This window comes from Lepisosteus oculatus, chromosome 1 (genome assembly GCF_040954835.1).
Source record: "Lepisosteus oculatus isolate fLepOcu1 chromosome 1, fLepOcu1.hap2, whole genome shotgun sequence".
NCBI lineage: Eukaryota > Metazoa > Chordata > Actinopteri > Semionotiformes > Lepisosteidae > Lepisosteus > Lepisosteus oculatus.
This window is the reverse complement of record NC_090696.1, coordinates 52932100-52946240: the sequence shown is the minus strand read 5'-3', so window position 1 is coordinate 52946240 and position 14141 is coordinate 52932100. Positions and strand designations below refer to the sequence as shown.

The 14141-nt window shown below is 40.2% G+C and overlaps 1 protein-coding gene across 6 annotated transcripts in view; it reads right to left on the bottom strand.

The window, feature by feature from the left end:
* slc30a9 (solute carrier family 30 member 9) overlaps positions 1-14141 on the bottom strand; it is a 115740-nt gene that overhangs the window by 10010 nt on the left and 91589 nt on the right. The gene's annotated exons all lie outside the window — the stretch shown is intronic.

Here is a 14141-nt window from a genome sequence, read left to right as displayed (position 1 = left end):
GTAGAAAGTCTCTATGCACAGAGTGTGACATAGAGCGGGTCCTCGCATGTCACTCTTTTGCACGGGAAGAAACTGGTTCGTTCCCTTGAGCCTATATGTCTCTATGCACAGAGTGTGACACAGAGCGGGTCCTCGCATGTCACTCTTTTGCACGGGAAGAAACTGGTTCGTTCCCTCGAGCCGAGACGAGTCGTCAACCCTGCTGGCTTTAGTGGCGAACACGGACGTTTTAGCAGGTTTGCTCTCTGATCAAGCAGATACTTCAGCTCCCCAGGCTTTTTGCACCAACCTTCTAATGTCAGCCATTTTCATCGTTATTGCATCAGCCTGCATCACAATCATTTTCCTGACTGAGGGATGAAGATTAGCAATGAATAAACTTTTGAAATTCACGTTCTCTTCGCAACCCTCTTCATTCCACCCTGCAAAATAAGTATGCCTTAGCCTCTCATAATATTCGCGAGGGGCTTCAGCTTTTTCGTGCTTAATATGGTGCGCAGCGGCCATGGCAGATATGGGATCGATAAAAGCCGAAAATTCTCCGATCATTGCTTGACACAGCTCCTCAAAGCTATTAAAGACCTCCGGTCCTTGTCTAGACATCCACTCGTGGACCGCTTGGCTGGTAGTTTTTCTTACACACATAGCCTTTTCCTGCTCTGTTGCTTCGGACATAAACTGCAAAGTGTATTTCAACTCATCGATGTAGGTCTCCACATTATTCCCTGACACTGACGGGTCAAACCTTTCTACATCTTTGGCTAGCTGTCTCAGGGAGCGGAGGTTAATTTTTACGGCTTCTCCGCGGGCAGGGAGACGGCCGTGATCAGGACCGGAGGGTCTATGCCTGGATTGAATCACCCTTGCGTCTTGAGTACGTACAGGATCCTCGGCCTCACGCTTAGAACAAAGTCCAAGTCCCAGTGCAGACAACAGCAGTTGTCATGTGATTGTCTCTGAGGGTGCGCGAAAAATGGCCAAGGAGAGCTCCAACCTGAGCTTGCACTACCTTTTTGACCAAGACACACATGTGTGCTGATTGGTTGAGAGTTTGGCAGGCATGGGAGACCCATGTGGTGTTACCACGCCCTGCCAGTCCCTGATTGGTTTATCAAGGTGAGATATCAGTCAATTACTCCTGACACTTAGGAATGCAGTCCAGATGTCCATCTGGCACTCCCTAGACAGATAGGCGCCAATGGATGACCATTGATCATGATACAAGTAATAGGTTTATTCCATGCTGAAAAAAAGAAGAAAGAGAACAGAACGTTTCGGCCGTGGAGCCTTCTTCAGGTGTGAAGAAGGCTCCTGAAGAAGGCTCCACGGCCGAAATGTTGTGTTCGCTTTCTTCTTTTTTTCAGCATGGAATAAACCCATTACTTGTTCCTTTGCAGCCTACGCATGGTGACGCAGCTACCCACCTGAACTACATTGATCATGATAGCCAGGCTTAGCTAAGTGCATCCCCATTTGGGAGCTGTCCCTTATCAAAAGAAAAAATCCTAAATCAGCCTGCGTGAATAGCTTCTCTGTGGCTGCACCACAGAGATGAAGAAAGAGATGGGGCCTCATTTAGGAAAGCACAGCAACGCTTAATTCTGTCTTATTAATAAGCATTGCCGCTACAGATATACTGTAATTATAATAAATTATAATAATTGGAAACTAGCTTTCAGTTCTTAAATTAGTTTTTAATTATCTTTAGTGTTACAGATAGGGGAATTTATTAAATGTTTTTACTAAAAGTTTCTATTATATCTTGTTGACTATGTATCTTTTTACTTATATTTTACTAAATCCGTCTGGTCTCAAAAGATAACATAGCCACATCGTGTCTTTACGCATAGCTGGCATAGCTCTCATAGGGAATAGGGAATAGGCATAGGGAAATGACTGAGTGACCTCTCCTCGAACAAATGGTCTATTCAGCAGAAGGGGCATCACACAAGCCAGCAGTAAAGAAATTATATGCACTGGTCAGCTTTCTAGAATGACCATATATAGCCACAATGCAAGAAACGAGTCATGTGGGAGTGTACAGTATCTTGTATTGTTTGTTTCACTGCATAAAAGAGCACTGTAAACGTTGTCTTTTAAGTCTTGTGTCCCAACACAGGACTTCCATATGCATATGAAATAAACACGACTTTCAACACACAAACTCTCAGCTGATGTTTTTTTTTTTGGCACAACACAGACAATAATTATTTTGCCCATATAAAAGTCTGGTTGAATAAGGTAAAAAGTCAGAGCACATATTCCTTCCCCAGGTTCTGTATGCTCCCAAAACAACTTGTTTTGTTATGACATCTGTGACTATTATTCCATGGGAACGTCCCAGAAAAGTCTTCTGCACCAAAAGCCTGCTCCCCTATCAAGGGACTCTCTCACCTTTTCACTAGGGAGTTTATATTCACAATAATCTCTCAAAAAGCAAACTGCACTACAACATATATTGCAAACTATGGTCCTCAATGTCATACAGCTACAGGACCAGTTTATTACCAGCATGTAATTGTGAGAGGCAATGAATTCCACTTTATAAAATTGATTTTAGCCTTTACTGCAAGTCTGGCACATATATACATTCAATCACCATACATTGCATTTTAATGGTGATATCATGGTGATGCTACAGTAATAATGGAGTGCATACAGGCTAAATATGGAGCATGAGAATAGTAATTTCAGAACTGACAGCATCAGTTTCAAGACCTTGTGTTTCAAGGTCTTAAAGATTTTGATCTTCAACCACTAATAATATTTCTGGTATATCACAAAAATAAGCAATGGTTTAACGTCATAATTATGTAAAGGTATGGCTATAAATCATGTATTTCTCTTCACTAACAGAAGAAAAAGATGTTGCACATTAAAACACAGCATACAGCTTAATCAGTTAATAACATGTTATGCTATTTTAAATTAAGAAAACCAATTATTTAAAAAATTTCTCACTTTCAACAGTCAAGTAAATACCTAGGAAAAGGCCATCTATCTGTGATTGATCAGACATTTCTTTCAAATGCTTGCTGTAAAACGTCTGCATAAGAGAAAGTGAAATAACATGTAGGGCTGGCAGAGAATGTTGAAATCATTAGTTCACATAAAGCAAAAATAAACTTCCACAGACTCATGGGCACAAAGAATATGTGCATGGGTCAGATAAAGAAAAGATAAATGGGTTTGAGGGATATCTGAAGCGGGCAAGGAAAAACACCTGGTGTTCACAAAGACTGACAAAGAAGGAAGTTACAGAACAGGGACAGCATACCCCAATAGTCTGAAGAAGAGTGGACCGTTAGAAGAAGGAAGTGGAAAAGATGGTGAGGGATATACAGTTGCAAGAAAAAAGTTTGTGAACCCTTTGGAATCACCTGGATTTCTGCATTAATTACTCATAAAAATCTGGTCTGATCTTCAAGTCACAATAATAGACAAACACAATCTGCTTAAACTAATAACACAGAAACAATTGTACTTCTTCTTGACAATATTGGACACATAGTTTAAAACATTCATAGTCTAGGTTGGAAATAGTATGTGTATCAATAAAGTTTTATCTATCTATCAATAGCCTCCACCAAATGTTTCCTGTAGCTGCTGATGAGACTTGCACAATGGTTAGGAGGAATTTTAGACCATTCCTCCTAACAAAACTGTTTCAGCTCATTGATATTTCTGGGATTCCTTGTGTGAACAGCTCTCTTCAGGTTATGCCACAGCATCTCAATTGGGTTGAGGTCTGGACTCTGACTTGGCCATTCCAGAACACTAATTTTCTTCGGTTTAAGTCATTCTGTTGTTGATTTACTCCTGTGTTTCGGTTCATTGTCTCGTTGCATCACCCAACTTTTAAGCTTCAGGTGACGGAGTGCTACCCTGACATTCTCCTGTAAAATTTCTTGATACAATTTTGAATTCATTGTTTCCTCTATGATAGCAAGCTGTCCAGGCCCTGAGCAGCAAAGCAGACCCAAACATAGTGTTGCGTGTTTCCTCTAAAGAGTTCAACTTTTGTCTCATCCGTCCACCGATGGTCTTTTGCAAACTTGAGAAGTACAGCAATGTTTTTTTTTTGGAGAGCAGTGTTTTCCTCCATGATGTCCTTCTATTAACACCATTCTTGTTCAGTGTTTTTCTTATAGTGGACACATGAACAGAGACTTTCTCCAGGTCCTTTGCTGTTACCCAAGGGTTCCTTTTCACCTCCTTCATCACTGCTTGCTGCGGTCTTGCTGTGATCTTTGCAGGATGCCCACTCCTAGGAAGAGTAGCAACAGTATTGAATGTCCTCCATTTGTAGACAATTTGTCTTAGGATTGATGAACACTCAGGCCTTTAGAAATGCTTTTGTAGCCCTTTCCAGCTTTATGCATCACTACAATTCTTCTTCTAAGGTGCATTTTGATTGGGGCATGGTTCACATGAACAGCTCTTTCTTGAGAAGACCAGACTCTGTCAATAACCAATAATATAATAATAATAAACTTTATTTTATATAGCACCTTTAAAGGTGGCTTCTCAAAGCGCTTTACAGGATGACAATAACAATAAATAAGAAGAGTATAACAATAAACAAGGAGAATACACAAGATAAGACACAATTACAATATATAGGGGAGACCATGGATGGTGGTACTAAGAAAAGCAGAGGGGTGAAGAATGGAACCAGTTAAGTAAAAGCTTTTCTGAAGAAGAGGGTTTTGAGTCTGGATTTGAAGGAGTTTAGAGAGGGTGACTCTGATATCCTTGGGCAAAGAGTTTCAGAGCTTGGGGGCATAACAGGAGAAGGCCGTCACCCATACAATGTAGATGGGCTTGGGGGACAGTAAGGAGGGCAGAATTTGAAGAGTGGAGGTTGCGAAGTGGGGAGTAGGGCGATAATAGTTCAGACAAGTACTGAGGTGCCAAGCCATGCAGAGCCTTATAGGTGAGCATGAGGATTTTAAAGTCTACACGGAATTTGACCGGAAGCCAGTGCAAGGACTCCAGGACAGGAGTAATGTGAACTCTTTCACTAGACCTGGTCAGGATTCTGGCTGCTGAATTTTGGACATACTGCAGTTTGTTCAGAGTAGATTTAGATACCCCTGCGAGTAGAGCATTACAGTAATCAATTCGAGAAAATACAAATGTGTTGATCAGCTTTTCAGCCACAGTTAATGACAGCGTAGCAAGGGCGTAGTCTTGCAATATGCTGCAGATGTGGGTCAAATGTTAAGCCAGAATCGAATATAACCCCAAGGTTTTTCAATTTTGGTTGAAGCTCAAGTACAGAGCCATCTACAGAAAGGGTTACAGGACTGGCTTTACAAAGTTGATGGGGGGTACCAATAAGCATGACTTCAGTCTTGTCGCAGTTGAGATGAAGGAAGTTTTGAGTCATCCAAATATTTACATCAGAGATGCGATTAGATAGAATAGAGACAGCCACGTCAGTATCAGGTTTGGTATGGATGTATATTTGAGTATCGTCAGCGTAAAAATGAAAGCTGAGGGCATGTGATCTTAAAAGCTGACCAAGAGGGAACATGTATATGCTGAAGAGCAAAGGGCCCAATATTTAACAAGACCAGACACCAGACTCCAGACTTAACAAGACCAATTTCAGACCTGTACCCATTAAGAGAGACAAAGTGACAGCGATCAGTGAGGTAAGATTTGAACCATTTGAGGGCAGTGTCAGAAATTCCAAACACAGTCTCAAGACGAGAGAGTAAGATGTTATTGTCAACAGTGTCAAAAGCAGCACTGAGATCAAAAAGGATGAGTATAGAAAGAGAACCAGAATCAGAAGCTATTAGAAGATCGTTGGTGGCTTTGACAAGGGCCATTTCTGTGTTGTGAAGTTGACGGAAGCCAGATTGGAGGGGTTCAAAAAGGTTGTTTGTCATGAGGTGGTTATGTAACTGAAGTGTGACAGCATGTTCCAGAATTTTAGAAAAGGCACACAAAACCAACCTCTGTGTGCCTTTTTCATAGGGCAGGGCATCTCCAACCCACATCTCCAATATCAACTCATTGATTGGAACACCTGACTCCAATTAGTTTTTTGAGAAGTCATTAGCCTAGAGGTTCACATACTTTTTCCAACCTAGACTGTGACTGTTTAAATGAAGTACAATTGTTTGTGTGTTATTAGTTTAAGCAGATTGTGTTTGTCTATTATTGTGACTTAGGTGAAGATCAGACCACATTTTTATGAGTAATTAATGCAGAAATCCAGATAACTGCAAAGGATTCGCAACTGTAGCTACCATAAGTCATGACAGAACACTGGTGTGAACAGGGCAATAGTTTATTATTATTAATTTGTTCTACATGTCAATCCAATGCAATGTAATTTGTACCCACTTAAAGAGCTGGGCATATTACTGAAGGAAACTGCGTTAAGCAGCATGAGACATCTGAACAAGGCTCCATAGCTGAAATACTGTGGTTCTTAAGCCTTCCTTAAAAGTTTTAGTGGTTTCCTTAATCTTCAGTGTCTAAAAAGTTAAAGTATGCTGAGCAAACGTTCAAGGTCAAATTCTTCCACGAGGGGGGTACCATTAAAGCGGAGACGACAGTACCAAAAAGTTTTGGTGCACCCTCTCTTTAAAGCCCTAGCCAAAATATAAAGACTGTATGTACGGTTATAATTCAAACTGAATTAAAAACTACACATCCCAGTTAACATGGTAGTGCTTGTGATCCTTGCGTTTAACCAAGAAAACAGGGCGAAAAATCAGTCACATGAATTTGGGGCTGAGTTTCGAAAGCTTAACCTGTCAGCAACAAAGCGAAATTTACACGATAGGCTACCTCAAACTGTCAGTTACATGACTGTGTATGTCGCTAAAGCCACTCCTATTTGGCTTTTTAGTTATGGAGACGGGAAGACAGCCCCCCCCCCAACTCTGGGTGCCTGACTTGTCGCCATCTTTAACCGTTCCGTGTCCGATTCGCAGTAGGGAGAGACACGTATGAAAAAAAGTTCATCCCAGCTACAATACAAATATATTTTTGTGGTAAGGGGGAGCAAAACATCAGTATTTACTGCTAGCAATTAGCATAAGATTTATAGTTGAAATCTGAGCCTAAATATAAAGTTAAAATCTCAACAAAGTAGGAAATGCACACTTTTTCTGCAACAGAAATACACAGAGAAAATAAATCCTTTCTGACATCTCAAATCAGTTTTGATTAAGGTCTCCAAAACGAACAAGAAAAAGAGCATTTTTAGAAAGCAATTACATTGTCTCTATGTAGAATAAGTGATTAGATTTATGAGCAATCTAATTACTTATTAATTTAAAACAGTGACATTTCACCTGCAAAAGATCCCACCAGAGACAGCACTATCTCTGCTTGTCATAGATGTTCAGGAAAGGGTGAATGAAAGAACTCATGTCAATTGTAATAATTCGGTGATCAATAGGACAAGTTGCAGGACAAGAAACAAAATATAGAGAAAACTTAAGCTTTTTAAGGCTAAAAGTAAAATTCAGTCAACAAATTAAGGCAAAGGAAAATTTTGGATGTTAAAGTGCTAGAGGTGTAAATAAATGTAAAAATACAAAAATGCACATGAGCTAAATTTTTAGCAATGGAGCTGGTGTTACTTTGAAATAAGCAAACAGAAAAAAGCCAAGACTAGACATAGTGTAGAAGAGGGATGCAGGAACACTTGCATAGATATACAAAAAAATCACAGAAAGGTGTGTGTTCAAAAGAACATGCAAACATGAAATAGATTTGGCAGAGTGAGGAATCAGAAAATTAGCACGCATAACAAACAGCAATTCTGTCAGAGAGCCTTATATGAATTAAGAGCAAACATGGTTTCATGGAGGGCTTCTCAGATAGTTGGGCATTCAGGTAGATTGCCAGGCGAAAGGATTTTTTTCATACATATTTTTAAAGCAAGTCAGTTTTTTGCAACACATAAAAGACATTTTTCCAAGAAAGTTTAGCCTTTGTTACTAATGAAACCATTAAATAAAGACATAAATATAGAAATCTAAAGATTTTTGTATTCAATGTTGGTAGCAGGATGAACTGTTGGGATGAGCTAACTGTATACTATGCCGCAGAGTTGATTTTAACAGTGAAAAAGGTGTTTAGAAATGACTCATTTCAAAAAGATTTTCAGAATAATTATAAATCTAGCAGGATAGAGAAAGCACAGAAAATAGGCAGTTAGATTGATCAGATTAGTATGAAAAGCCATTTAGCAAAGAGGGTGTGAGAAGAGTGACAAACTAGTATACTTAGATATTTTTTTCTGAACCAGGGAAAATCTGATGTTTCTCTATAACAATAATAAAAACATTATTTTATATAGCACCTTTAAAAGTAGCATCTCAAAGCAATACAGTAGGTTTAAAAACAGTTATAAGGACCACAGATTATAAAGTAAATACATATAAGAAAGACAAGCAGTTAGAAGTGCTACCAAAATTAGAAAATGAAGCAGATACAGACACTAAGTCTTCTGAAAAAAAGGTTTTGAGGTAAGATTTAAATGCACTTAGGGTAGGTGACTCAAAACTCAAAACCTAATAGGAAGCCAGTGCAAGGACTTGAAGACAGGCGTAATGCATCCCGATCAGGATCCTGGCTGTCCAATTTTGAACATATTGGAGATTGTTCAGTGTGGATTTAATTACCCCCAGTGAACTGGATGTGCATTTCTTAATTCTAGAAAAAAAAATTGTGTAACAGTGCATTGCCAGGGTTTTAATGAAGTTAAGCATTTAAATTGTTGGTTGTATAATGTGCATTTTATCTAACTGAATTTTGAATGTTGTGTGAATTTTCTAGTCTACTCGCATGACAGATTGCTAGCATAGATAGCATGTTTGGTAGAAAAATGCCAACTGAGACTGTATTCTTTGAACACTGTGACACTTTCCTTACAAATTAAACATATAGCCTTTGCTCCAAACCACCATGAAAACATATTTTGCAGTTCATTCTTTGTTGAACACTCTGCACTTACTGTCATTTTGGCGCAGGTTCCCTCACAGTACGATAGACCAACTCCAACTGGTGAATCAAATTAGTAAAGCAGGGGTTCCCAAATTTTTTAGGTCTGAGCCTGCCTTAACCTGTCAAATTTTCCACATGCCTTCCCTGTCTCCTAATAAGTTCTATGGCTGTGCAATATTTTACAAAAGATTATACAATTGAAAAGGAAATGATGGGTCAAAATAAAAACACAGTTGCTCCAATTTTAATTATTTTAAATCATTTTCAAAACCATAAAACTCAAATCAAAATCAAAATAGTACAAATACTTGACAACACATTTTATTGAAATTATTTGAATGTGAAAACAATTTGAAAAAAATTTAAAAATAATCAACATCTTTGTAAAATGTAAATAAAATGACTTAGAAAAAGCAAAAAAAGTCTTAGGTGCAAACTAAAGCCTGTGATTCCTCACACCCATTCAACCAGAGAGAAATGAAACAGATTGCAGGATGCCAAATGGCATCTTCCTGTCCTGTATGTTTGACTTCTGACACTGCCCCTTTCCCTGTATGTTCCTTTGATATGTTAAAGACTTGCCTATTTTTAATGTATAAAAAGGAAAGTATAACTTCAGTCCAGTGAGCATGTCTTGAGTCCTAGGGGAAACCCTATCTCTGTGATGTGCTCCCCTTTAGCTGATTGTATTAAAGATCTCTGTTGACAAATCTCCCAACCTGAGTGAAGACTGAGTTTTCTTCGACAATTATGGTGCCGTGACCCAGATGGCAACGCCGAACCAGTAAGTCTGATCGGACTGGGAAACTACCTCCTTGACACCAAGCGCGCCAACAGAAAAAGGTAAGGGACTTTTTGAAATCCCTATCTGGTGTCGAGAAGAGACTTTCCCAGGCTGACCGAGTTCTTGCATGTTGGGCTTACGCCAGTCGAACTTTGTTTGAGATTGTCTACAGATTTCTCTGGTATAGTGTACACAAATCTGGTCTGGTTATTTAGCACTCTGGTTTGTGAACTGCTGGAAAGTTCACCTGGTTTTGTGAAGGTCTAAATAAGATCTTTCATCTGGTTATTTAGCGCTCTGGTTTACGAACTGCTGGAAAGTTCACCTGGTTTGGGAAGATCTGAATGATCCTTCACCTGGTTATTTAGCGCTCTGGTTTGTGAACTGCTGGAAAGTTCACCTGGTTTTGTGAAGGTTTAAATAAGATCCTTCACCTGGTTATTTAGGGCTCTGGTTTGTAAACTCGGTTAGGGTTTACCTGGTTATAAAGATATTGTGAATTGTTAAATTGATAATTACGGCAGTATGGGAAATTTTGAATGTGATTTGAATGATGTGATTTAAATTGTGCACAAGAGAAAGGTTAAGTAGATAAAAGAAACGCAGAGTATGTCGATTGAAAGAGTTGGCGAGAAAGGAATATTGTGGAAAAGAAGGAAAAGGAATGTATGATGTGAATGAAAGTGGGAAGTAGAATATGCGCGTATGCTGTTTGATATTTTCTTGTTCGCGAACACACAGACACACATATACACAACACCCCAAAAAAACAAACAAACACACACCTCATAATAAAAGAGCAAATCACTTTGTAACAGGGTTTAAAGGACGTTGGGAGCCGAGTATAGCTCTGACTGGAGCAGTAAAGCAGTAATGCTGGCGTTCTGGGGATGATTAATTACTGATCCAAAAAGAGAGTACTCGAGTTCTCATTTCTTACCTGTGAACAGTGAATTGTAAGCCCTCTCTAAAGACTCTGAGAGGCATTTAGATCTAATGGTAACAGACACATGTAGTTGCATGAGTGCAGGAATGCACAGGATTTCCAAGTGGAAAGCACTCCCCTATGAGCTGTTACCTCACACAACACCGTAAGATCATACTGAATGAGGAGGAAACAATCAACTCATCCTGCCCTGAAAAGGACCTCAGCTTACTGTATACTCTATATAAGAGTGAGAGTCTATATACCAGCCCAGCGTGAACGATACTTTAGTTACAGTTCACTCGCTGCGGACGCCCGGTGATTTGAGAAAAATTGTTAAAGAATTTCTTAATAGTCGGGAAGAACCTGAAAAAAAATCCAAAGAATGTTATAATCCAAACTGGTCTGATCTAAATAAAACTATTGCGAGTTGTTACACCTTCAGAAATTAGACAACATAAGCAAACTGCTGCCAATTGGCCAGTGCAAAACCCCAAAACGAGTGAGGCTCTGGAATCACCCCACACCAGGTTAATAGAGGCTATACTGTAAGTATGGTACACCTCAAAGAGACCGATTCATAATCGCAAACAAAATAAAGGAAGAAACCCTGCTGATTGTATAGAAAGAACAGCCAAACTCTTTGAATTACATTCAGGTATTCATCAACCAAGAGGTAACGTGAACTGCCTAAAGTATAAAACCTGTTGAAAATCATCTGTGTTGGTTGGTAAAATAAAGATCTGGAAGAATTGGTCAATTTAGCCCACTATTGTTATGGATGTCAAGAGCAAAAAAATAAATACAAATAAAATAAATAAATAAAAATGAGAAATTAAAAACCGCTAATGACCGTGCAGAATTGGCTATTCTACAGGAAGCTGCGGATGAAATAAAGACTCCTGGTTGCTCCTTACATCCTGACAAACTCTGGCGTTCTCAGGATGGCCGCCTGGTAAAGCCTAGAGCTCAATTGCCCTGTCTTGCTCACATCTCCCATGAGCTGGCACATGTGAGCAAAGGGGGGATGGTGACTGCAATACAAACAAAAAGAATGTTTGTCCCTAATTTTGCTTCAGTTGCTGCACAAACCTGTAAAAGATGTGTAACCTATCAGCAGCTTAATGTGGAAAAACCTGAAAACTTTTCAAGCAGCACACCCTCCCCCTTGGGGATTGTTTGTAAATATTTAAATATATTTTGTACAGTTGACTAAATGTTCTGGATATGAGTAGACCTTAGTAATAGTGGATTAATTTACAAAATTAGTAGTAGCATTTCCCTGCAGAAAGGTTGATGCAAATAACTGTAGTGAAAACTCTGACAAAAGACTTTGTATGCAGGTTTGGGATTCCTACTAGTATTAACAGTGACCGAGGAACTCATTTTTCAAATCAAATCATGAAGGAACTATGTCATGCCCTGCAGAATAAACAGAATCTTCACTGTCCGTATCACCCACAGTAAGCAGGACTGGTAGAAAGACAGAACGGAATACTGAAGAACAAACTGGCTAAGATATGTACTGAGACGCAGTTGAAATGGCCAGATGCGTTTCCACTGGCTCTCATGAGTATGCGGTGTATACCCAACAGGAAAACGGGGCTAAGCCCTCATGAAATTCTCATGGGCCGCCCCATGAGAGCCCCTTTCTCACTCCCTCTGACTATGGCAGAAGATGGGCATCCACTTCATGGATGATATGTTGCTTTCCTCCTGTCAGAACCTAATCAGAAATGTAAAGTGTATCCATTCTCAGGTATGAGCAGCCCAGGAAAAAGAACCTGATCGACCATGTCACTCCATCCAGCTATTAGACTGGGTCTACATCAAAGTATAGTAACAAGACGGCACTGGAACCTCGCTGGAAAGAACCTTTCCAGGTTCTGCTAATCACCAACACTGTCATAAAGTGTCAAGGCCAGCCCACATGGATCCACGCGTCCCACTGCAAACTCGCTACTGCACCTGATCTTGACGAGACAGACCCGCCAGAATCATCGCAGGCTCTAAAAAGGGCCCAGAAGAAGATGAAAGTTCTGTGCCACCAGAACCAACGCAGGCCCGGAGTAGTGGCCCAGAAGAAGATGAATGGAATTTGAATTACAGACTCGAGACAGGGTCTGCTGGTTATTTGAAATGTTGTTTCTAATCTTTATGTGTGGTCTAGGAAGTGTTGCACGGGGGTGGGAGAGTAACTCTTTCCCTAAATTCACACACCAGTATGCAAAATCATTGAATAAATCAGGATGCTGGGTTTCTTCCCATATCTCACATAATTCTGGAGCAGGTATCCCCATGGCACCAGTTCCCTTTACTTGGGATGATATGTGTGGCAACTGGAAAACAGTTAAATTGGCAACCTGATGAGAAATCAAAAACATGGTATCCCAGTGGCTGCAAGTATTCTGTGTACAGTACTAATGTCACTTTTGGAGGATGGTATAAACCTCCCTATAATGTCACACGAAGAACTAATGATTGGCTTACAAAGCTGAAGGGCTTCTCTGTTATGCTAACAATGGCACTGTCTATATGGGAAATAGTTCCTGCAATTATACCCTTGGTTGTTATCAGAATGTTACCATGAAGATAGTTAACCGTACCGACCCTTCCTCAGTTTTTTATGCAACCCAGTACTTTCAAATCCTCTGGAATGCGAAGTTACAATGGGACTTATTTCATTTGTGGGGATCAAGCATATCCCTGGCTTCCACCTGACTAGGCAGGGTCATGTTACATAGGATACATTACCCCAGCAATGCGGCATTCTACTGTTCTCCCTTTTAAGCACTATGATAACCGAAACAAACAGGCCATCTCCGAAGGCGACCGGCTGGCAGCTGTCCTGTTCCCCATGTACGGGGATGGCAGGGCCAAGAAGGAAATTCGGCTCCTCGTGAGCATCCTGGAACGTGTCAGCAATGACACTGTAGAAGCCCTTGACAAACTGTCTGCCGAGCTGGTAGCAATGCGAACCATGGTTCTCTAAAATCGGATGGCCCTTGACTTTATGTTAGCTGCAAAAGGGGGGACCTGTGCCCTCATAGGCTCTGAGTGCTGTACTTACCTTGCAGACAGCTCAGAAGAAATCTACGATCTTACTGAACACATTCGTAAGGAAGCCGCTAAACTACACAAAACCCCAGGATGGACCCTATGGGGCTGGGTCAGTGGTGCATTAGGAAATTGATGTGCCTTTATATTGCAGGGATTATTGCTCTTATTGGGCTGTGTAATTGGAGTATACATTGGAGCACACCATTGGAGTGGTTGTGCTTTAATGCACAAAAGGGGGGAGTGTGGAAGACTGAGTCAAAAGGTCAGGACAGTGACTATGCGCGGGAAAGGTTTTCTGTTTGCACCTAAGACCACTGTCTTAGATGCAAACTAAAGCCTGTGATTCCTCACACCCATTCAACCAGAGAGAAATGAAACAGATTGTAGGATGCC